Consider the following 25,144-nt stretch of genomic DNA (forward strand, 5'->3'; position numbering starts at 1 on the left):
ATCGCACTACAACACTATGCCATATATAAATGAACACACTGGTCTCTCGGTATCCGTGAGGGACTGGTTCCGGCACTCCCCACGGGCACTCCGGTCCTTATCCTATAAAACTGCATTATATAGTTGGCTCTCTGTATCCCAGATGCAGAACCTGCAGATGTGAAGGGCCGACCGTATATTTTAAAGCCAGGGCATCTACAGGCCGTGGTACACATCTGGCTCTGGGGTTAACTACACAGAGGCGCAGCGCAGACAGCGGCCTATCCAGCGGCCCCTCCTCAGCACTGACACCAAGGTGCCTTGAGCTGCAGCTGCACGCCTGACCCTTCCACCTCTGCTCGGCTCGGGCCAGGAACTCTACCTGCCACCCCGAGTCTGACCTCAGTGTAACACTGCTCAATTCTTTTGGACAACCTTGACTCTCCGAGGCTCTCACTGCTAATTTTAACTACCCCACATTCCCCACAAAGTAAACTGGAACATCCCAAAGTCACCGTCACGACAGCATCCCACTGCCGCCCTAGCTGGCACTCTGCCCTCGGCTTCTAGACTCTCCAGCCCTGAGACAGATGCCCCACCCCGGTCACAACAGCCAGGAAGCACCTCGGGTCACCGCCCTCAGGGCTGACCTCCAGCCCAGCCCAGCCCCTCCCAGAGCTGCTGGACGACAGGCTTACGCGGGATTCCAAAGACAGACCAGGCGGCCCACCCTGCGGGGTTGCAGCCTGGCCCCAGACAGGGCTCCTCAGACAGGCGCCAGAGGACCATCCCCAGAGGTGTTAGGAGACCCACGAATGCTTCCTAGAGGACACACAAAGTGGAGTCTCTGCATTTTTGTGAGAAAGAGGCCCAGAGTCTTCACCACATTTCCAAAGGAATACATGCCCCCCAAGAAGGTGGAGAACCACTCGGGGAAACGGGCAGGGGGAAGCGCACACAGTCACACAAGTGGCCAGAGGGAGTCTTGCTGTGACACGGCTGTTACATCACCTTTTCATAATTTTTCAAAGTCAGTCCTTCCTTTTGTAATTTCCTGTAGAATTTTGTTGAGCAATTTAGGTTCAAACAAACAAAAAAGGCAGATAAGAACAAAGAAAAGCAGCAAGATGGACTCTAAAGTTAGGAAAAACTCCAAGGGCCAGCCCAGAGCATTACAGAGCTGAGAATTTTCTGAAGCTCAAACACACACACCTGGTGACATCAGACAGCAAAGATCAAACCACAGTTTCTAGAACTGACCCTAAAGGAAAGGACTCAAGCACACACCGCTACGAGTAAAGGCCTGCCACTCTGTCAGAGGAAGTGGAGCCAGCCAGCCAAGCCCTGGCGTCTGCAGCAGAGTCCCAGATGAACGTGACTTACTCGGCTCGCCGGGGTGACAATGGGCTTGTTTTGAGCCTTCTGTGTATTGCATTAGCGCATTCATTTTGAAAAGTAACCCAGGACAGACCCAGCGGGGGAAAGACTGAGTGAGAGAAAACAGGTCAGCAAAACACTGGTCTCATGTTTCATAAACAAACACGAGCCGCCCTCCACATAATACCTTAATCTGATCTGCACACAGAGTTCAGATGAGGGGTCCAGGCATCGCCTGTCTCCCTCAGACCACCTCGCCCGGCTCCGGAGCTGTCTGCCAGGCGCTGGGACCACAGCTCAGACCCTGATCTAGCCAAGGCCTCATCCAAGCTCCCCCTGCACACTGGGCGCACACGCACTGCGGCTCCCCAGGTAGCTCCAGGGCTGCCCTGCAGAAAACGAAGCCCACCTGCAGCCCTGGAAAATGAGAACGCGGCCGTCACCCATGGGGCTTGAACACATGCTGAGCAAGGTCACGCCTGGGTCCTGGACCCCGGAGCCTGCCCAGCCTGGGTTTCCCAGCTACACTGCCAAGACCCCAAGTTACCCTAACCCACAGCCGTCAGCTCCCGCCAAAAGGGAGCCGCGCCAGGCAGCAGGAAGGCCAGGACCACAGGCAGGTGCACTGCGCCCAGGGGCCGAGCAGCAGAAGCAGGGGCTTTGGGCTCCTGAGCTCCCAACCTGACAGGTCACCACTGGTGGACCAGGCCCCTCCATGGAAGACCACCCTGTCTCCCACAGACCCTCTCTCGAGTGGTTCTGGTCGCTGTTCCTTCCTGTGCCCCTGGGGCCAGGCTCGGAAGGCTCCCAGCAGCAGGCGAGCCCTGCAGAGCGTTACCCCCACTGTTGGTGTCCCTTAGCCCCGCCCACCCCTCGTATGGGCCTTTCTAAACCCCCTGGCTCTGCTGAGGATGCCATCTGCTTCCTGCCAACAAGACAGAACAGATACAACAGCACACCACCCCCACCCCACAACACTGACACACACGCAGTCACCATGGGGCGTGGAAACCCGCACCCCTACGCGAGGATGATGGAGGGGCTCGGACGTTCTCCATCAGTGTGTTACCAACTCAAGACAAAACCTGTCAGTCTGGAAACTGATCCTCGGCTACAAGACAGTAAGTAGGCTGTGTAAGCAGATTCGGAGACAAGAGGCCTGTGCCCTCAGGGCCCAAACTGACCGGGAATCATCGGAAATGGGTATCAGACACCCACAAGCGTGGAGTCACTTGGGTCAGTGCAAGGAAAATGGAACCTAAAGGCAACTCCGCACAAACTAGATGTGCAAGCCCCGTTCAGTGTAAATTAGCAATTCACTATGAAGACAGCAATTTACTCATATCACACACACAGCGTGGGGAAAACGCATTGTGCTCCACAGAGTGCAAGATGGAGCCACAGAGGCGCCACTGCAGACAGCCTTGTGTGTTCCCTTTGGGCTTGGCTTCCAGTGTTGTGGGGAGAGGGCAGTTATGCTTAGAAATGAATGCAGCGTGTATGAAACAGTCCTGCAATAGGAACATAATGCAAATCTAGACAAGATCTTTCTGGGGTGAAATCTGCAAAAGAAAAAGTGAGAAAGAAAGATCTGAAACAAAGGCTGAGGATTCCTGGTTTAGGGCTCAAGACCAGCTCATGGCAAAAATAAGAAGGGGCCAGGCCAGACTCTGACCAGGAGGGTCCTGGGCCCAGGGACCAGGGTCTCAGGCGGCAACCCCTCCCCTGCACCCTGCGCTGGAAAGCTAGGATGGTGTTCCAGCAGGGCCAGAGGGCACAGGCCTGCCTCCACCCTTGAAAACAGGCAGTGAACAGAGGTCTGGGGTCGCTGGACACAGGTCTTGTCCACCCACCGCAAGGGCACGGACCTGTCTGCCTTTGCCTGATGTCAACTCCCGCATCGGCCCCGCGCCCAGGCCGCAGTAAGAGCTCGTGGATGCTGACTGAGTAAGCGGGGGGAAGAGGGCAGTACAGGGAGTTGGGGGGCAACACCAATCAGAGCCTGTTCTGGAATGCCCGGGCCTGAGGGGCAGCAGAGGGAAGCGGAGCGGGGCAGGGCTCAGCACAGGCAGGACACAAGGTCCCTGCTGGTCCAACCCAGGACCCACGGAGCCCTAGGGGGCTTCTCTGGCCAAGGGCACATTAGCACTGGTCCTTGCAGTGACCAGCCATAACTCTAGAACTGCCATTGTGGGGACAGTGGTGGCGTGACAGGTGCCTACTGACCACAAGCTGGCATCAACTATGATCCCAAGAGACACCACATGGCACACACAAGGTTAACAGGGACTGTCCCTCAGGCCCTGGCTCAGACAAGGGCAGGTTAGCCTGGGGAACAGAGCCACTCAAGGGCCCCACTTGGACCCGCTTCAGACTCTGAGGACAGGCAGGCGTCCAGGGGACGTCAGGCACTCCCCCAGGCCGGGCAGCACGGACAAGAGTTGACTCCCAGGTCAGCATTTACCGGGCACCTCCCGGGGGCTGGCCTGCACCTGGGCTACCTCACTTCATCCTCCAGGGCACTCCAGCAACTGGGTTCACAGGTGAGGACCATGACCTGCGAGCAGCAGCGAGGACCCAGTCACCCCACCCACCCACCCAGAGCAGGGCACAGACCTCCCAGGTGGGCTTCAGGAGGGCCCCAAGCCTAGAGGTCGGTCTTCTGCTCAAAGGCGCTGGCTCCCAGCAAGGGAGGCGGGCCGCGCCACACACAACGGGCAGGAGGGGGCACCAGTCAGGGTGCAAGCGAGCCACAGAAGCCGGTGGGAAGGCAGCCCTCGGGCAGCGAGGCCCAGCGTGACCAGGGAGTGTGGACTGGCTGTGGAGGGACCTCGGGCGCTCCCAGGGCTTCCAGACAGTTCCAAGTTCCCCGGTCCACGCCCCACGCCTGTTTCCAGATGGAGGCCCTGAGGCTCACAGAGGTTAACTAGTGGGTCCCAAGTCACAGAGTCCTAGGGCAGGCAGCGGGTCCCAGCCTCTGCGGGACCTCCCTGCTCCCGGCCTGGGCTTCCTTACCTGCTATCAGCTGGCAGGTACGGCCCAAGTTGGTGCTTGGCCAGAATTCCCAGAGTCATCAACTTCCAGTTAGGTGAGCCGCGCCAGTCTCTCAGTCTCGTTAACATAGGTAAGGATATCTCACTTTAAAAATGAGAATAACATTCATCAAGGGCTGTTTTAAGCTTAAATGTTATCAGAAGCTCGGTGTGCAGGGCACGGACCTCAACCACAGACAGGTCTGAGGGGTGGCTTCTCCAGCCCCCCCACCTGCTACTGTGCAATGGAAACCAAGGCAGGGAGCACCCAGCTTCCCTTGGGGACCCCTGGTAGGGGCAGGCTTCAATCACGCAGCTGCAACTTCCCGGTCTGAGCTCCTGAGCTGCCCCCAAGAGCCCCCGCCGCAGCGAGAGCTCGCAGGGACCCTGAGGACAGGAGCTGTCAGGCTGCACGCAAATGCACTCAAGCTGTATCCACCCGGACGTGCCCGATGTACACACTGCTGAAGGCAGCTCCTTCCCACCAACCAGGCCGCAGCAGCAGGGCAGTCAGGACCCAGAAAAGCCACGCACAGCACAGAGTGTTTCTAAGTTGAAAGGATCTGAGAAGCTCGAGGGCGCCACACCACCCAGCATGTGTCCAGCACCCACCCCAGTCTGGCCTTGTCCCCCCCTTCCCCCTGCTCTGGCACAGAGCCCCTGCCCCCCTCAGCTGACCTGGCGGTCGTGCTCTGGCAAGGCCATTGCCCAAGTTCAGTGGTGTCTTGGACCTGGCGGCAACCCAGGCAGGGTCGTCATTCATCAAAATAAATGTGGTTGAAGGTGTGTCCCTCCTCCACCATCCAAAGCAGCAGCCACATCTTCAGACCTTGACAGTCAGGCTTTATTTCTGCCCAAGACCGTGATAAAAGCCTCCACTGCCAAGAAGCCCTCCCTAAATACGCTCACCTGAAGATGGTAATAATTCTTCCGTGTGTTCCATGAGCACTGCACCATCACCCTTGTTTGTGTCTTATTCTTCAGCTGGCACCTCTGCTTAGGCTAAAACTGCTTTTGCATCTCCCACTGTCCCTTATACATTTTCCAGCAGAGATATTCAACCAGAAGATAAAATTCCAGGTGGATTTCTTACGGTCTCTGGGCCTCAGTTTTCTCAACTATAAAATGGGGATACCGCTCCTGTGTAGACAGTTGGCAAATTCAGGCATGAACTCTGAATCTAGGTGGCCCATCACAGAAAACCTGGCTCATGTACATACAGGTGCTTGATACAGGTCCGAGGGATTCCTGGGGGCTGTGAGGACCCCGTAAACACTCAGAGAGGATGGATGCCACCCAGGCACACCAACGCTCACAGCGTCAGGCCCCCTGGTCTTAATGGCCACTCCATTCATCAGAGCTACTGATGGGAGTCTCCACCCTGCTCACACAGGGGCCTCAGGAAGAAGCTCAGAAACTGCTCCTTTTGGAACCTTCCTTGCACAACCCATGCGTTTTAGGAAGTATGAATCCCCAGCTGCCCCTGCCCCTGTTGTTAAAGTCAAGTGCACCCAGGACTCCCAGCCTATAGAGCAGCAGGAACTCCCCTCCAGCCCCCACAGCGAGCCCCCTGGCAGGGGCCCTGGTAGGGCCGTGAAGAGGCAGGCCTGGGACCCCAGGCCACGTCTGGAGTGCTCCGAGCCCAGCAGAACCATGCAGGCAGGGATAAATCCCCAGATGGACAAGGGTCTGAGCGGCCACAAGGAAGCCCATATCAACATGGTTAAAACTATTTCCCCAAACCATACGGGAGCCAGGCAGAAACCACGGCCTGCGTTCACCTGGCTTCCAGACCCTCCCACAGACCCACGGAACTGAATTGAAAGCCTATCTGAACTTCACAACCACGAACAGACGTCGTCCACAGGATTCTTATCAGTGCACGGCCTCTCTGCAGAAGTCACTCTAACAGTCAGGGACAGACCAAGGACTGATAACAGGCGGCAACACTGCCCGTCACCGAGAGCCTGGCCCGCGGTGCCCCGTCACCTGCATCGCCGTGACGCCCCACGAAGCTTCTGTCCTTTCTCTCTCAGTTTTAAATCGTCAGTGTAATGGTCACCAGCCAGTTCACTTGTTGAAAAACGGTCCCAGTTTTACTTTGCATTCAGCTGATGTGAAAAGCTGTTTCATTCTGCAAAAACTTACCAACATTGTGACACAGTCACAGCACTGGAGAAAGTCATGATCCCCAAACTTCAGAAACACATGTACTCTCGCCACCCGGTGACCACAGCTTTCCATCCGGATGGAGGGAGGCGGCCCGCAGCCCCAAGGCTGACGGCGGCCCGCAGGAGACCCAAGGCCTCAGGCCCAGCACCCCCACGGGCAAGCTCCAGGGCGAGCTCCCAGGCTCGGCCACTTACTGTGTGGCTCTGGCCAAGTTGTTTAACCTCTCTGTGCCTCTTTTTCCTCTCTGTAAAATGCAGCAGCCTTCCCCGGGCTGTTAGAGAATGAGCCGACTGCTCTGCACAGCCCCAGCCCTCTATCAGTTACTTCTCAGGGCCTGCGAAGGGCCAGGAACAAATACTCATTATGTTCCCCAGGTTCTCACAGACATTGAAGCTCGGAGCAGCGGGCGGCTTCTGGGCCAAGGTCACAAAGGCCGGGATGGCCCAGCCTGGGAGCTGATGCTCCTGGCACAGCACTGGGCACTACAACGCTCCTGCTGCAGAATAAAAGGCACAGCCCCGCCCCCCATCCTCTTAAGAATTAAGAACACATCAGACATCTGAGTACTTCAAGGCTGTGCTGACAGCCACATTTTAAACAGCCCTGAGCTTCCGTTCCGCTCCCGTCCCACTAGGCTTGTTGAGCCCACGCCGGTAAATGGGAGAACAAGACAGCCTCAGCCCCACCTTCCCTCCCCAGCATCACATCACGGCTGCCTTCAAATGGGCACGCAGACCGGCAGAGGCAGCCCTGGCCGTCCCCTGGGAGGACGGGCTCCATCCAGCAGAGGGTAGTGGTGTGCAGGCCTTGGTGGGGAGGGCCTTCGTCGGCCAAGCTTTTAATGCAGCGGGTTTTACAAAAACAGGCATCAGAAAGCACTGACAGTTCCTGCAGTATTCCGGCAGGGGTGGCAGTGGAGCGAGCCCACTACTGCAGCCAAGCCCCAGGTGAGGTGGTCATTTCTGGTGACCCCACTGGGCAGGGTCACCGCGCGCCCCGGCTCCATGTAAGCAGCCCCAGCCTGTCTCTAAGCCCTTGTTGTAAGAGCCTTAATCCTTGATTTTAGCATCAAGGCCTGAAATGCCAAGAAAGCACAAACAGGGATTTATGCTTCCAGGATCAACGGAGGTGCCCACTCCAAGGCGCCTCATCCCTCCTCGAGCCGGGGTGCGGTGGCGGTGAGGGGCAAGGCCACGCTGCCCGGCCGCCTCCTCCCCAGTTAGATGCCCCACAGGGTTCCTAGAACGAGATCCTGGAACTAGCTCGCTTATCTCTAGAAACAAAGGCACTGCCTCACAATCTGGGGAAACACATGGCGTCCCGAGTATTTACAAGTCCGCCTTCAAAGTGAAGCTTTCGTAAGTGGACTCTCAATGGCCAGACCTGGGGACAGAAGACAGGGAAAACTCCAAGAGGACCCACGTTACCAAAATCCAAAGAGCCGGGCGAGCAGCTTGCCTTTGCCCCGACAAAGCGGATCGAGCAGAGGCCCCGAGTCACCTGGAACCCCCACATGTCATAACTATCCCGTGACACGAAGCTCTAGAGCTCTCAATCCAGAGCACTTTCTGTTTCAGGGCATGAAGGTGGAGCAACGTGTTGTTGTGTCTTAATTACTAAACTTACTTTCATATCAGATTTCAATTGGCTTTTAGGCTACAAACGGTCAATGTTCATGCTTCAAGAGCATCTCCAGTTTACCCAAGAGCAGCGCAGCCCAGCACTGCCGAGCAGCTCTGAGCGAGTTCTTGGGAACTGACGCCAACCTCAGCCCACCGCCCAGGGAGAGAGAGGCCCCACTCTCACCAACCCGGACCCGCCAGGCTCCTCTGCACCCCTAGGAGCCTCTCACAACCCAGAGCGGCCCCCACCCCAGAGACAAGAAGACAACACTCCCCTCCCGGAACACACTCACTGTTGCCTGGAGAAGGGAGACAGGCAGAGCAGGCTTACTGGATTCCTGCGGGGCGGAAACCTCTTTGGAATCCAAAGCCCAGCCAAGCAGTCTTTTCCGCTTCTAACACCTCTTTCTGGAAAATTAAAATTTAACTCAAAGCACAATTCTACATGCTTACATTTTAACCCAATCAAATAAAAATGCATTGCCAAAAACAGATAAACAATAAGGTCCAACTGTGTAGCCCAGGGAACTATATCCAATACACTGAAATAGCCTATAATGAAACAGCAAATGAAAAGGAATATACACATATTTACATGGACACCTGAATCACTGCGCTGTGCACCAGAAGCTAACACAACATTGTACATCAGCTACACTTCAATTTAAAAACACGCGTTGCCATGAGCCGTAGCACACGTACTTACGGGACGTGTCATCTCTTGCCCTTTGACACAGCCCATCTAGAAAACATGTAATTAAACGTTAAAGCACACGTGGGCCAGCACTGATGTCATAATTTAATGAAGTGGCGAAGAGTTCTTTACCCCTCCGTCCACCAAGCACAGCAGTGTGATACGGCAGAGGCATTTTCCAGCAGGTGTCAAACGCAAAGACGTCCCCGGGGTTCTCAGGCGCGGGCGACTTTGAGAAACAGCCTACAGACCTTCAGTGTTGAAGTGCCTGAGACCTAGGTTGCCTCCACACTCTCCCTTCCCCTGGCAGAAGGCACTCTCTCAGGGAATGTTCCTGTAGCAAGTGCATACCTGGCGCCAAGGGCAGGCGGACAATGCCTCTCACTGAGGCACTTTAAACAGATCTCCAACCAGCTCTGTAAGACACACTCCTCCAATGTATTTTTATTTTGTGCATTCAGTAATTATTTATCAAGATCAATACATTTTTGCTTCCATGATCAATTTTGTACTGATGACATTTACAGTGACAAAAAATTCTTCTGGAATTAACAGAGCCTTATGATCATAGACATGCTTTAAATTGCAGTTTATGTATATTTTTGCAACAGAGAAGTGTGACGAATGATCAATAAAAGGCTTTCAAGTATAAAAGTGCATGACACTAGAATAAAACTCCACGAGGGGAGACGGAGCAAAGGTTCAGGTTCAGGAAGAGAAGATGCCTGGGTGACAACTGTTAAGAACAGTTTGCTCCTTTTTTAACGGGTGATGCAGGTTATCAAATCGTTATGAGTGTTCAACATTAAAACTTAAAAAATTTTTTTTAACATTAGAAACTTTTAAGGGCAATATAATAGTTATTTTAAATGTCTACGTATAATAAACTGGAAATTACATCTTTTACGCCAATTTAATATTAGCAAGAAAACGTTTAGATGTCAGCTTAAAAATACACCCAAAGTTCTTCAGTTATTTTACAGAACAGGAGCAAAAGTGTCTGAAGATCTCTTCTTTGAGGCAGCGTTAACTCTGATGTTGTCCTAAGGTAACCGGTCGCAGTGATGAAAGGACCGCCTACTACTCACTCAGCTGGTGCTCCCCTCCCCCCGCCCAGTGTCCATGCCCACTGGACAGACAAGCTCATCCCTGCTGCAGAGATGTCAAAACCCCTCCGCTCAAAATAATTGATGGAAAAAGGTCCCCTACCCCTTCCAAACCAAAAGTCGTACTCTTTTGGATAAATACATTTTCCCAAAACAGTGACTGAAATGTTGGCAATGAGGAGCTTATTTACTGTTTTCTGGCCTTACAATGTCCAGGTGGCTGCTTAAAACTGAGTAGCAAGATCTGTATGAAACAGTACAGCCACCACTACACCTGGACTAGATAATAAGGACCTGTTCCAATACTTCTTTACCTGTTTTAAGGGTCTGCTATGAATTTTGCACCCAAGATTTCCCTTTCTTTGAAACGGGAAGAACCTGGTCGCCGACCAATTTAACTGACTCCAGGATTTAAAGGCAGAACCCCAGGAGAGGCCCCTCCAGCAAACTCCAGTAACTCAAAACCAGCTGCACCACAGAACCCCAGGCTGGAAGGTACTCCCCGAACGCAGCAAAACAGAGCGCCTTTCGGGCACTGGTCCAGGAATGCTGTTCTCCTCTCACTGCCAGCAAAGCCCTTCAGCAGGTCTGGGAGGATGCAGACATCAACAACCTAGGTGGAACAAAGCTTCCCTCCCCGGGCTTCGGGCCAGGCAGAGGTGGGAGGGCAAGACAGCCACGCTTCGTAACTTGAAGTGGTTCTGCAAATCCCTCCAGCTGCGAGGGGATCCCACCCTGGGGCAGTCAGCACCCCCACTCCTGCATTTGGGAGCCCCCGACAGACTCTGCTATTTACTCTGATCACCTCTACCTCGCCTGGGCTTCCACACCAGCCAGAACCCAGAGCCCTTCTCACCAACCTTGGGGATCTGTCTTCTTTCCCAAATCTCTCTCAAAAAGCTAGCAGTGTGCTTAACTCAACATGAGCATGCTCAACAAATGACCCAGGCAGGCCACCTGACCACACTTCTGACGTCCTGGGAGGCTGAGGTGGGAACTGCTGCGGGAGGGCCGCTGGGGAAACCAGGTGTAAAAGGAACATCTGAAAACAACCGGGGATGATGGAGCTGTTGCCTTGCCAGCCTGTGGATCTTAATCTTCTTAAAAGGCCTCGTCTAAAAGTCACTTGCCAAGAAAACAGGTTCACAAACACTATTAGGCCCCCAGTAAACATTTCCAAAGTCACTGCTACCCAAGTGGCAGTGGGTTGAAAAACGACCACTGTGTACACTGGTCTGGCTGGAGGCAGGAAGATTCCTCTGCGTGTGTATTAAAAAGGTCCACCATCTCCCAGCTTGCTCAGAGTGCCTCATTTCACAAAGGCTTAGCATTTGATACCTTAAAGGGGGAAGAAAAGCCACTAAAAGCACATTTGAAAGTTCTACGTTTAAAAAGATCCTTGTTCATTGATTTTGGTGGGATAATTAAGCTAATCTAAACAAGCGGACCTTGTTTGGGTGTGGGTGGGGGAGGGGCCGCGGGCCTGGCCCTGGCCTGGGAGACCCCGCGGACAGTGGGACTCGGGCTCTGGCTCTGGGGTCCTCTACCACCCCCTCCTTTCTATATGGCCGCTGTTAATCTGAGAGGCTTTTCTCCTCTGGTCAGATTTCCACTCAGCAAAGCTAAATTGCTCTCCTATTGCCTGGCTTGGAGTGGAGGCCATCCCCCCAATGGTGTTTCGCGGAGTGCACCTTCATCCGCAGAATGATGCTGCGATTAAAAAAAAAAAAAAAGCTGGGAAACCAGAGGACGCGGGCACGGGACAGCATCCTCTCCCGACCTCTGTAGGAACGCGGCTTCCAGCACATTCCGGCTCCGTAAATTACAGCCCCGGCTCTGCCAGGGGTGTTCCCGAGGAGGGCACGGCAATTTGGGGTTGCCCGCCACCTACGGCGCTCACCCAGACGCCCTCAACCCTGTGCCACGCTGAGAGGCTGTTAGTCACAAACCACCCCTGCCGGCTACGCAGGGCTGGGCTTCTGGGCCCCACAGCAGGAGCAGGAGAGGGCAGAGGATGCAGACGAGTGACAGGGACAGATAGGCACCACATTCAGAAAATGATAGCACAGCCAGGACTCCTGCAAGGCCATCCTCTCTCCTCCCCACCATCCCTCTGACAACATGGATAAAACCAACACAACACCAAGGAAACTAGCTGCTGGCTAAAATACCTAGTTGGGTTCCTTTCCTCCACTGGGGATGGGGGAACTGCTGTTGCCGCAGCCCCTCCTCCCCTGCAGACCTGCAGGGTGGGATCTCCCGGCTCCGAGTGGGCAGAGTCCCGTTCCCAAGCTCCTCCTGCCCCTTCCCACTCTCTGATAAGCAAAGTTGAGGGTAGAGACAGCCCCAGAAGGGTGGAAACTACAAGCCACCTTGGAGATTACCCAGTCCCATCTCTGCTCCGCTTTCACCACACGACATGGGCCAAGACTGCAGCACACAGCTCTGCAAGGGAAGCCAGCAACCCTCAAAGGCCCGGAGCCCCCCAGGCAGCCGCCCCAGGGAGACACCCAGTCCACACACGCCCACCACTAAATACCTAATATGCATTTCAAATGCATCTCCATCAAGCCCCATCTTTCCTTTACAGCTGCTGCCCATAAAAAACAATTAGCCTGCATGGGACTGAAATTCCTGGTTTTTAAGACCACCTATTCCCCACCCCCTCTCCAGAAGCACTGGTGTCCTTCAGCGGCCTGCGTCTTCCCACCTGGGGCCTGCAGCGCTCCAGGGCACAGCTGCTGACCCTCCCCACCTTCAAGCAGATTATAAACACTTAACTCTTCCTTTTAGTATAGAATTCAGATCTAGCAGCAAAGTGAAGAGTATGCATTTTTTAAAGGAGGCTAGAGCTACTGTTTCTGAGCCCCAGACATTTGTTACATTTCTTCCTCAGTAAAACAACCCTCAGCTTTTGATTTTCTTCCTTTTTCTCCTACTATAAGCAAAGAATGGAAGAGATGAAAGATTCCCCCACACCCTACCTGCCTTTTGTGGATGGGAGAAGGGGAACGGCTGCAGGGAAGAGCAGGGCACACTCGCATAATGCCGGGAAGATCGATCTGGGTTTTCCCCGGAGAAATGGGCTTCGATGCTGACGATCATTTGACCCCAAAACAACTGCTTCAATCACTCATCTTCTAAACCCTCCTCCCTTCCCAGGCCTTAGGCTAGGAGATGCCCCAATAACCAGGAGCGACAGGGCCTCTTCTGCTGGAGTCAGCTGGGGTATCCGATGGGGCTGGGTGGCTCAGTCTGACCCATCAGTGCCCCACTGGGAAAGAAAAAAAAAAAAAAAACTCACACTCCCTAGATCAAGTGCTCCCCTGCCACACACCCAGAATCACTATGGTTAACCTGGAGGCTGTGCTTTTTCCAAACCAACACCCCTCCCATTTTGACATACACCCCCTGATAAAGCCCTTTGCTGCTCCCAAGGAACCCGATCAAGAGCAACACACCTTGGGGAGGAATGGGTTAAACTCAAGAGCTCTGGGCAGCGCAGGCAGCACGGGAAAGGGAAAGTGGTGCTGAGACGCAGATAACGTGCCGGGACTTCTGCAGAGCAGGAGCTCTGGACCTGGTTGCAGAGATGCACTGGCCCCTCTCCTCCAGGGGCAGCTTGGCTGTAGGAGGTGTCTTCAAAGGGACAGACCAGGGGACAGTGCAGATAAGACAAAAACAAGCATAGCCCAGGAGGCAGCTCCGAGCCCCAGGTGTGGAAGCCCGGCTAGGCGGGCTGAGGGCGTGAGTGTGCTGGGGGTTCAGGCAGAGGCGACAGAGGCTGAACTCTCAGAAGTTGGTGATGTCAAGCCGAGGGTGCAGGGCAGGGTCGGATGGAGGAGCCAGGCTTCCCTCCAGGTAGAATAATTCGAGGAGACAGGGGTGGGGATGCTGAGGGATGGGACCAGGGCAGGGTCCGTGGGAAGGTGCACACCGCAAGGAAGGGCCCGGGATACTCCAGGAGGCCGGGTGGGGGTGGGCGGAGACGAGGAGGGGCAGGTGCAGTCCGGGTGCAGAAAGGAACAGGTCAAGGACGGGGGCGGGTGCCCAGCCGGCTGGCCGCGTCCTGGACGTCTCCTCCCCGGGGAAGACATGCCAGGCAGCCAGGAGAGGGACCCGGAGCTCGAGGCCGCAGCCGTGTGGGGGTGGGGTCAGGGAGCGGCAGGTGCCGGGCACCCAGGTGCGCGGCCGGGGGCGGCGGGCCGGCGGGGCGGCCGCTCACCTGTCTCCTCCGGCCGGGGCCGCGGGGCGGCGGCGCGGCTGGGCGGCCGGGCCGGGCCGGGCGGGGACAGCGGGGGCGCGGCGCTTCGGGGGCGGCGGCGGCGGGGCCCGGCGGCGGCTGCTCCTCGGCCGGCCGGCCGGGCGGTCAGTCAGAGAGCGAAGCGGGCGCAGAGGGAGCGCTACGAGGCTGCGGTCGGCGCGCGAGGACAACGCCGCTTTATCAGGTCGGAAACAGCCGCCTCGCGCCGCTTCCGCTGACGCAGCGCCGGCCTGCGCTCATGACTATGCAGCAGTCGCCGCGGGGGGTCGGGGCGGGACCTGCGTCTCTCGCGCCCATTGGTCGCCGTGCGCCCCGCCCACCACACTGCCCCGCCCCTCTGGGCGAGGCCCCGCCCCTTGGCTGGCCCCGCCCCTGGCCCCGTCCCGCCTTCTGCCTGTGGGAAGGGGCTGCTGCGCGATCGCAGCCCCCGCTCCTCGCGGCCTGAGCAGCAGACCCTCATCGAGAGCCCTGAACCCCGACTCCGGTCGCGTCCCTCTAGGTAGCGGCGGGAAGGAGAACCTGCAGCCCCCGCCTCTCCCCACTCCTCTCTCTCCCCAAACGCCCTCCGCGCAGAGGGGCCGGGAGAGCCTCGCGCCCGCCAACAGCCTAGCCCCTCTGCAAACACCCTCCTCCCAACCTTCCGCCCCCAGCCCGTGATGGGCGGGGTGGGCTCCGCCCCTAGGTGCGACCGCCTTCGTACCCAGCTCTGGGTCTCTTACAAAACCCTCCTACCTCGCCATGAGCCGTCTCCCTCTCCCCACGCCTCACGCATCTTCCACGCTCAGTGCGCCCCTGCCCCTTGCAGCGGAGGAGCGCCCTGGAGAGCTGGGCAGGACCCCAGACCCCGAGGCTTCCGCTCGCGGCCCGACCCATGCCAAGGGCACGGATCCCGTGTCACCCAGCAAGTAGAATGGCTATACTCCGTAGGATGGGGCTGCTAGGAAACCCTGGGGACAAGGTCGGGAAAGGAGCTTGACAAACGGAGAAACATGATAAATTGGGCTGAGATCAGACAGCGCTGCGCCTATGTCAGGGTTTAAGTGGCTCTAGAGAAATTGCTTCACCTCTCAGAGCCGCGGTGTCCTCATCTGTAATATAGAGATCATAAAATCCGTCTCATGGGGTTGCTGAAGGTATTTAGAAATAAAGGGTGCACTGCACAGCCTCCAGAGCAGTAAAAATGGGGAGATCTGACAATATTAAGTGTTGACAAGGAAGTGGAGCAACTGGAACTCTCATACACTGGTGGGGATGCAAAGTATTGCAGCCACCTTGGAAATCTGTTTAAAAGTACTTGATTCTATGTAAAGCCTCCTAGATGCATACCTTATATGATCCTATTTCTGTTCATAGCAGCTCCATTTTTAATAGCCGGAAGGTAGAAGTTGCCTAAATGCCCATCCACCATAGAATGGATACATAAATTGTGGTATATTCACACAAAGCAATGACAATGAATAATCTATAACTACACACAGCAATATGGATGACTCTCACACATGAGGAATAAAAAAGTCAAACCCTAAAGCATGCAGGATTCCATGTATATAAACTGGTAGACGTGTAGGTAAATGGTGATAGAAGTCAAGATAGTGATTAACCTTGGAGAGAGGGGTGCCAGAGCCAGGCCTCGAAGGGAATGTCTGGCGTGCTGATTACACGGATGTGTTCAGTTTGTGACATTTTCTCCAGCTGTGTATTCATCACATGTGTATGTGACACTTCAGTGAGGGCTTAAAAAGAACATCAGGAGTGTATAGATAAAGAGCAGAAAGTGGCACCTGACGTGTCCTGGCTGCTCATAACTGTCTATCTACCTGCCCTATTGGGTTTTGGCTCCTGTGTCCAGAGGACGGAGGCAGAAGTAATTCCGGCAGTCCTGTGTGCCAACTGCATGGTCTTGGGCACCTGACTTCATCTTTCAGAGTCCTCATCTATAAATGAGACTTCTGATAATACGTTGCTCACAAGTCAACGTGAGGATTACATAATGCTTTTTCAAAAGGCTTCATAAAAGTAAGGAGCACAGAGTAAGGACTTAGTAACTTTGATTATTCGTTAAGCACTGGTATTCACTAAATGCTGTATTTGTTGAAGCTTCTTTATTTTCATTCATTCAACAACTGATGACTGAATGCTTGCCACGGGCCATGTACTATGCCAGGTTCTAGGTAGGACAAGAGCTGACAACAGGATCTGCTCTCTCTCGGTAAGGATGCCACAGTGGAGGGGGAAACACAAATACCCATCAGCCGTAGAATGGATGTATAAACCGTGATACATTCACACAACGCAGTGACAGCACAGACAATGCAGCTTACCAGCCACTGCAGCCACGGAGCCCAGCAGAAGGATCTGACCAACGCTGGGTGCTCCATAAATTTCTGAAGCAGTAAATGAATGAAAGAGATGGGATTTCCTTCTGTCATCTGGAGCTCCACAGAGAGATTGGACGGAGAGCAAAATTAAGGAAAAGTATGGCCCCAAAGTGCACTTGCCCAAAGCTGCACGTGTGTATGTATGTGTGTATGTGCGTAAGCACGTGCACTAGGGCCAGGGCAGGGCCACTCCACCAGCACTCCATCTCAGCCTAGCCAGCCAGGGCCTCATCCAGGTGCCACCACCAGGAAAGGTGTTATGGACTGCGTATTTGTAACTCCCCAAAATTCTTCTTGAAACCTTACCTCCAATGGGATGATATTTGGAGGTGAGCCCTTGGGAGGTGATGAGGTCACGGTAGGGGAGAGCCCTCCTGATGAGACTCGTGTCCTTACAAGAAGAGGCAGGAGAGAGCTTACTTCCTCTCTCTCTGCGTGCGTGCACCAAGGAAGGCTGTGTGAACATAACCGGGAGGAGGCCCCCTCAGAACCCGGCCTCCCCAGCCCTGATCTCGGATTTCCCGGTGTCCAGAGCTGGGAGAAGCTGGTGTGCATTGTCTGAGTCAGCCAGACTCTGCTACTCTCATTGCAGAGGCCTGAGCTGGCTGAGACAGAGTGGGAAATGTGTCTGTGGCCTGTGGCCCCACCATCTAGCCGCCCATGAGGGCCTAGGAATGGGGCCAGCGGGGCCTCCAGCAGCCTCTCCTCACTCCCTGTGGAGTGACTGGGCCCCCAGTCCTGTGAGGAAAGAGCTTGACACGTGGGAAGTCCTCTTGTCCTGGGCTTTGGCCTGGCTCCAGAGCAGGGTGTGTGTGGGCACCTACCTGTCACAGGTGTGCAACCTAGACTCAGAAGAGCTCCACTCCTGTTTTACTGCTCTGTTGTCACTCTTTCAAGTCTTAATAATTTTAAACAAATTATGGAGCCAATCCTGTGTCCTCATTTGTAAGCATTATGACCGGCAGGGACACTTGTGGGAAGTGTCCATGGCCTCTTGTGCAAACTTGCCTTCTCCCCACCTCCCATGGGGACCCTTGGAGCAGGGCTATGTCTGCCTCCTCCATGGACTTCCAGGGCCTAAGAACTATAAAACTGTAACCTTGATAATTTCTGGATATTCACCATGAAGCACCTCCTCCAGGAAGCCCTTCCAGGTGTCCTGCCTTGGAATTATGAGTGGCTCCCTCCTGTAAGCTCTGAGGCACTCTGCCCCTTCACTAATCATTTCAGACTATTGAGTTTTGGCATTAACTGGGCATTTTCTGTCTCTCCAGTGGCCTGTGAGCCCTGTCCAAGGGACTGGCACCAGGTCAGGTTCACTGACACATCCCAGAGCCTGACCACAGTAGGGTTGAAGACATGTTTGGAGGGAGAGAGGACAGAGAAGAGAGAGAAAAGCAATTTCTAAGTTAGGGCCCATGGAGAGACTTTGGGGAGGTGTCCACGGGCGCCTGAAACAGCATGAGCCAAGCTTGCCTGGGTCCTTGCTGAGGACTGGACCAGGTGTTCCATGTGTTTCCCACAGTCACACGCCTACATGGGTCAAGAGCTTTCATCTTCATCGTGTGACCCGACCCTGGTCAGGACACCCGCATCAGAGGGCATGAAGCCCCAGTGACACTTAGCATCCCTGATTCTGGTGCCGGGAGACTGGGAGAGGATGGGAGGGTGGGGCAAGATTCAGAGCAGGTCAGGGTTTGAGAAGTGGAGGGGTGACCAGCAGATAGGCCCCAGGGGTCCCAGGATCTGGGTTTGAACTTTGACTTCATTGTAAATGAGCCTGAGTCTGTGAAATGGAGGGGACCTTACCTGGAGAAGGTGTAGATCAGGAGCACAGACAGGGAGCACCCCTGCCCGGGCCGAAACCCGGACTGGCCCCTAACCAGCTCTCTGACCTTGGGCAGGTCCCCTCAGCTACACAGACCTGGGTATCCTTAGCTTTCAGGAAGATGGCAGTTCCTGCCTGGCAGGGCTGTTAGGAGAAATGGATGAGGCCGTATCCATCAGTGAGTGAGCACCATCTCGGTGCCCGCTGAGCACTTCCCAGGGGCTGGCGCCGGAAGGGAGCTGGTATGCCTGGAACTCGGTTGACTGGATGGCTCAGATTTCAATGTGATTGAAACAATAAGCCTCCTTATTCACTGAGGGCCTACTGTGCGCCTGGCCCCCTCCCTATCTCACCAGATCTCTTTGGGGAACTGAGATGGGAGCTCTGTCCTGAGACTGTAGTCTGCCCACGTAGAGGGGCCGCGGGGATGGCGGGGGTGTGGGGGGTGTGGGGGGTGTGGGGGGTGTGGTCAGAGAGCCAGCAGCTGAATGAGTATCAACCAGACAGCCCTTTAGAGGGTGCCTCCTGTGCTCCTTTGCAAACCTCTCCTTTGTTGTTTAAGCAGCAAACACTTTAAAAACTTCTGTAAAGTCCCAGGATCTCAGTGAACGTGTTCATTTATCAAAAGGTATTTCTGAGCCCCTGCTCTGAGCCAGGCTGGGTTCTCAGGGCGCTGGGTTCCAGTTCTCTGCCCGATAACCACTTCCCTCCAGAATGGAAATCATGGGGGCAGATTTCCCCTTCTGCCACTTCCCCGTGTGACCTTGGGAGAAAGACCTCATTTCTGTGAGCCCCAAGGCAACACAGAGAGTCTTGGAGCCCTCAGAGAATGCGGTGTGGACTTCCTGGGATGCAGGGTAGGTGGGCCCATGCCCTACGGTTCCCAGATCTGCAGCACGGCAAGGTTCCCCGATTGCCCGTGATAAAACATGAGACCTCAGAGGACACTGCCTGCCCAGCTCCAAGGGGGACAGAACCATGGAGGGACCTCCAGGTGCTGAAATTGTCAAGAGCGCTTCAGGCTCCCTGGGGTGATAGCGGTACTCTGGGTCATACGACTTCCCAGAGTCAGAAGGCTACCTAGGGTCTTACAGACACCTGAGGTCCTTAGATACCCAGGGTCATAGAGCTTCCACAGGTCGCATAGCCACTTGGCCTCATATAGCTTCCCGGGGTCATATGGCTATGTGGGGGTCACACAGCTTTCCAAGGTCATGTGGCTTCTGGGGGTTATGAGGCTTCTCAGGGTCATATGGCTCCCTGAAATCACACAGCCACCTGGGTTCATACAGCTACCTGGGGTCCCATGGCTGCCCAGGGTCATACGGCCTCCCAGGGCCATATGGCTATGCAGGGGTCATCTGACCATCTGGGAGCACATAGATTCTTGGGGTCATATGGCTCCCTGGCCGTAGGCTGACCCATGGCCATGTGGCCATACGTTTCTGAGTCGTATGGACACCTGGGGTCACAAGTTGGAAATTTGGGCTCCTTCCAGGTCATTCTATTGCTTCTGTGTCCTGAGTGAGCCCCACTCAGTCCTGAACCTTCCTCTCCTCATCTGAGAGGTGGACAGGATGTTGCTTCCAGAGCACAGGGCTGCAGCGAGGGGCACGGGGGAAAGGATGCACATGCAGCCACACTGGCTGTGCCCCGTCAGCAGCAGCAGCACCAGGGTGACCAGCTGTGGCCACCGGAGCAGCACTTCCCCACCTCCCCCAGCCTGGGGGAGTTCCCCAGAAGAGACCCGGGCTGGTTTTCACCAGGAAGTGGGGAGGGCCTTCTAGCTTGGAGATTGGAAAACGCCTGGCTGGTTCGGACAAGATGAGCGGGTTGGGGCTGGGACGGGCCGGGTGTGGGGAAGATGTGCTGAAGGGGGCGGCAGGTTCCCTCCGGGCGGGGAAGGGCGCATGGATGTGACAGGCCATGCCTGTCTCTGCAGCTGTCTTAGTCCTACAATTAAACCTGCTAAATAAGTGAAACTTATTATTTTAAAAAAGAGGGCAGTGCTTACCCCACCCCAGCACCCACCAGAGGAGTCCATTTTGATGATGGCTCCTTAGGCAGCTGAGTCTCATAGGGGAGCCAGCACGTTCGGGGATGCAAAGTCCTACGGAGGGGTTCACAGAGCCTTAAAGAAGGCACACTCACGCTCGTACGCACGCACAGACACACACACACAGACACACACCGTGACTGGAATCCCAGCCTCTCAATTCCTTTCCCGGCCCAGGCCTCAGGAAAGACTGGGGAACAGAACATCCTCCTGTCCCAATACCTGTGGGGCCTGGAGTCCCTGCAGGAGCCCCCAAGTGTGGGGCAGTCCGGGTTCTTGCGGGAAGGGGCCCAAGAGTCCTCAGGTGGGGACAGCTGGGTGCCAACCCATCTGGGTCCCAGTCCTTGCTTAACCCCGTCCTTGCCAGCATCACACGGGCGCCCTGCTCAGAATGGCCCCATGCTTGGTTTAATGCATCACCACTGCCATTCTGCAATTCCAGATAACTTGTGACCAAGGAGACCCAATATTTCATTTTACCCTAAAAATTGTGTAGTAGGTCCTGGCTGTGAAGGAGTCTCTTTGCTTCTCTGTGCCTCAGTGTTCTCACCTGTAAATTGGGTACCTGGGTTCAGTGCTAATGTCTGTCTGGCTTGAACTCACGAGCCTGGGGAAGGATGAAGAGTGATCGCCATGATGGGCTGAACACCAACCCAGGCCCTGCCTGGATAAGGTCACCTCTTGCCTGCAGCAGCCCTGAGCTCAGCGTGTCAGCATCCCTGTCTGCTAGAAGAGGAAACTGAGGCACAGAGAGGTAAGGTGGCAGTCCTGGTGTCCTGCAGGGGGCAAGTGGCTGAGCTGGGATTTGAATGCGGGCTGCCTGGCCCTGAGTCCTGGTGTCCTCCCCCAAGGTCACAGAGCCAGGAGCTCCCGGACTGTCAGAGTGAGGAGAGGCTGCAGCCTCTGCTCACATCCCGAGTCCACTTGTCAGGATTGGGGTGGGGGGATGATCAGGGTCCCTTCAGCTCAGCCGTGACACAAATGACCAGGGTGACCTGGACAGGAGGCAGGGAGCCAACTGCCTACGGCAGGTGAAGGGTGGGGCATTTGGCAGAACTTCTCAGAATGAAGGGTGAAAGTAGGTGATGTGTGGGGCCACTCCACCCAGGGCCTCTGGCAGAGGCCGCACCTGCTGATGTCAACAAGGGCAGGGTGGGCCCCTGGGGTGTTCCAGCCAGCTCATGGTCTCCAGCCAGGACTCCCACCCCCACCCCTGCTTTGTTGGCAGCTCCCCTCAGTCCTCTGAGTCTGCTTTCTCTCCTCCTACCTTCGTTCCTCCTACCAGAAGTGCCCACCCTTTTACTTGTGCCTCCTCCAGGAAGCCCTCCCAGACCACCCCAGTGCACAGTCATCCTGGCCTCCCCTGGCATGTGGCAAAAAATAAAGCTGGGCTTTGATTGTGTTCTGAATTGCTATGTACAGAGAAATCAGCACTTTATAAGACACTTTTCCTGTCCACTCATAGGAACCATATGAGATCAGACGGTTTTGTCCTCATTTTGCAGATGGGGACCTAAGAGGCAAGGTAAGGGCCTGAGCTTACATGGGGGTGCAGTTGTACCAATGGCTAACACTTGTGGGGACCTCCCTGGGTGCCGAGGGCTGGCCTATGTGAGTTCCATTCATTCATGAGATAAATGTTGACTGTGCCCTTGCTCTGTGCCCCCCACTGTCAGAGATGCTTTGGAAGCAGCAATGAAGAAAAGAGACCAACACAGTCTCTTCTCCTGGAATTTGCCTGCAGCTGGGAGACAGACAAGAACAGGCATTGCAGGGAGAGGAGGCGATGGCAGGTGCTGGGCAGGAGCAGGAGGGAGGAAGTGCTGGGGCAGGGGAGGTCAGGTGTGATCCCTTGCAAAGTGAACCTTGCGGAGAGGCCTGAAGGGGAGAGGGGACAGTCCCAAGGGTGTCCATCCTGGAAGCCATTTGGTCTCATGCCAGGGGCTGGGCATCTCCCTTCCCTCACAATGTGCGGGGGGGGGGGGTCTCTTTCGGCCCCTCGCTGGAGCTCTCTCCCTGACCTACCACCTGGTCCTCCCCCTAGCCCTGGCCACTGGATCCGCAACCCTCTCAGCCTGCAGGACAGGCCCACCCTGCCTCGCTGCTCCTGGGCTCCCTGGCTGCGGTCAGCACATGCCCACACCTGGCCGGTTCACCAAGGAGCTACGAGCAAGTGACCCTGTGGGCAGGTGGCAGGTCCTGGCCCTGCTCACAGAGGCCCACTGTCTGGGGTGAGGGGGTCAGGGTTAGGGAGGAGTTCCTCCCCTTCCTGGGCCAGGCCAGAATCGGCACACCCTTCAGAAATGAGCTAAAATAGGACTGCCTCCTGGTTCCGCTGCCCTCCTGTCCAATCACACACATTCACTTGTTCACATGGCTGTCCATTCAGCAAATAGAACAGACTGTCTAGAGGTGCTGGGGTCTCACTGAGCACGTGTGACACAAAGTTTTCACTCTCAGGGGGCTTGTATTCTAGGGGTGAGACATAGCAACAGGTACCTAATGGTTATCAATACTCCCGAGAAAAAGAAAGCCGACGAAGGAGGCCGGGAGGAGGGGTGCTGTCACAGGGCTGTGGGGTCAGGAGGCCTGGCAGAGGAGGGACACACTGAACTTAACATTTTAAAAGGTCCCCAGGCTGCTGCCTGGAGAATGCCTATGGGCCTAGGCAGAGCAGGGGACCATGGCGGGGCAGGGCTTCTGTGATAGTGCAGGGGAGGGGGGACAGGGAGGGCGGGGGGAGTGGGGGCTGGACTCTGGACGGAGTTGCAGGATGGGACGCTGGATGGGAATGGGAAGTGAAGGAAGTGATTACGAGCAGTGAAAGTTTATCTAATCATCCTTAAGCCTCAGTTTTCTCACCTGGTCGTTGGGGTGCTAGGGCCTCACTGCCCACCTGGGCTCTAGGGAGGAGAAGCCGGGAGAGTGTGGAAAGCCTTGCCGAGACCTGATCGGTGCTGGCCCTGGTCTAGCCCGGGGCACAGCGCGCAGTGGGTGCTTTACAATTGCGGTTTCTTATTTTTCAAAAGGAAGTGGTAGAGGGTCATGCTGAACCCAAAGGCAACGAGGAGCTGGCGATGGGACTGGAGCCACTGCGCTCAGGTGGAGGCAGGCCATTTGGGGGCACAAGGGTGGCAGTGTTGGTATTGTCTGACCTTGTGGTCAGAGAGCCCAAGAGGAGCTGCCGTGGGTCACTGGAGTCCAGAGCCAAGCACAGCAGCCTGACCCCACTTTCCGGTTGGTGGAGGTGCCGGGAGGTGTTGTTCTCCATGGTGCTGCCTGAGCTCCTCCGGCTCCAGGGAGCCGAGCGCTTGGGCCGAGCCCTCAGGGCCACCCCTTGACAGGCTGCCGGGAGGCAGGCAGGGAGCAGCGGGGGCGACTGAGCGGCGTTGCCCAGGCCAGCAGGGAAGGGTGGGGGCAGCAGGGTCGGCAGCCGCTCTTGAATCTGCAGGCCTGGGAAGCCGCCCAGTCCGGGCTTAGCGCTGGGGCCGGGGATGGAGCTGAGCTGAGACACCTTCCTCCAGGCCGCCGGTGAGGGAGGGGTGGAGCGGACGCAGAGGGGTCATGACTCAGGAAACAGGGCCAGGCTCAGTCAGGGAGCAAACAGGGTCGGCTTCAGCCGGTAAAACCAGAGCCAGTGGTAAATTGAAGGCAGGATCAGGGCTTAATGTATAACCAGGGTCAGGGGCTCGTGTCTGAACAAGGTTAGGTCTTAGCATGTGAACATGGTTGAGGGCTCAGTGTGTGACCAGGCTCAGTGCTCAGCGCTCATTCCATCAGCAAGGTCAGAGTTCAGCCTGAGGCTGGGATCAGGGTTTAGTGTGTCCCTAGGATCAGGGTTCAGAGGGATCAGGGCTCAGTCTGTTACTAGGACTGGGGCAAGTCTACACGTGGGATCCCGTCTCCGCGGTGACTGACAGCAGGGCTCAGCATGGGGCCCAGTGGAGCTGGTGGTCTCGAGGCTGATGTGGCAGCTACAAGCCAAGGTGGACTCAGGGTCGCGTGGCCTCTTTCCTTGGCACTATTCAGCCCCATTCATCTTTGTCTCTCATTTAAGAATCATCTATCTGTTCGGTGCCAGGCGTTGTTGTCAGACTCAAGGTGCTTCAGACTCAAGGGTCACCTAGCTGCCGTCCCAGCCCTAAAGGGCCTCCTGTTCCCCAGGTGCTCAGCCAGGCCTCCACTGGTACAAGGTACTCTGGGGCCCAGAGGAGACCAGGGATGTATTTCTGCCTGGGACTCGAGGCTCCCTGGAGAAGCCTATGAAGGCTGCTTCACTCGAGGGAGTGAGCAGGAGGGCATTCCACGCAGAGGTACCTTGAGCAAAGGCTTGGAGACAGGGCAGCTAGGAGCAAGGCAATCTGGTTGCCAAGGTGCCCACTTGACCAGTGTCAGAGCTGGGGGCCTCTGTGGACGAATAGGGACCAGTCCCCAAAGAGTGGGTTTCAGAACAGCCTTTTTGGGACAGGAAGCCACACTTGAACAGGCTCAGAAGTGGCCCCAGCCAGTTCCCACCAGGTGACAGGGTGGTTGTTTTGGTGGGCACTCCCTGCCCTGGAGGCCGCCCACAATGGGAGGACCAGACGCAGCAGACATTGGGAAAGAATGAAGGTGCCTGAGGCTGACAAGCATGGCT

General features: G+C 55.8%; 1 protein-coding gene across 3 annotated transcripts in view; it reads right to left on the bottom strand.

Annotated features, from left to right (window-relative positions):
• Positions 1-14,448, bottom strand: part of SLC45A4 (solute carrier family 45 member 4) — a 70,194-nt gene extending 55,746 nt beyond the window's left edge. Inside the window, exon 1 of one of the 3 annotated variants that reach the window (XM_074353179.1) lies at positions 14,208-14,444. The gene's annotated coding sequence lies outside the window, so the exon portion shown is untranslated. Of the gene's footprint in view, positions 1-14,207 lie in introns of all 3 variants that reach the window. The other 2 variants (XM_074353178.1, XM_074353180.1) reach the window with 2 other exon arrangements.
• Positions 14,449-25,144: the final 10,696 nt, after the last annotated feature.

This window comes from Camelus bactrianus, chromosome 25, assembly GCF_048773025.1.
Source record: "Camelus bactrianus isolate YW-2024 breed Bactrian camel chromosome 25, ASM4877302v1, whole genome shotgun sequence".
NCBI classification, from domain to species: Eukaryota; Metazoa; Chordata; class Mammalia; order Artiodactyla; family Camelidae; genus Camelus; species Camelus bactrianus.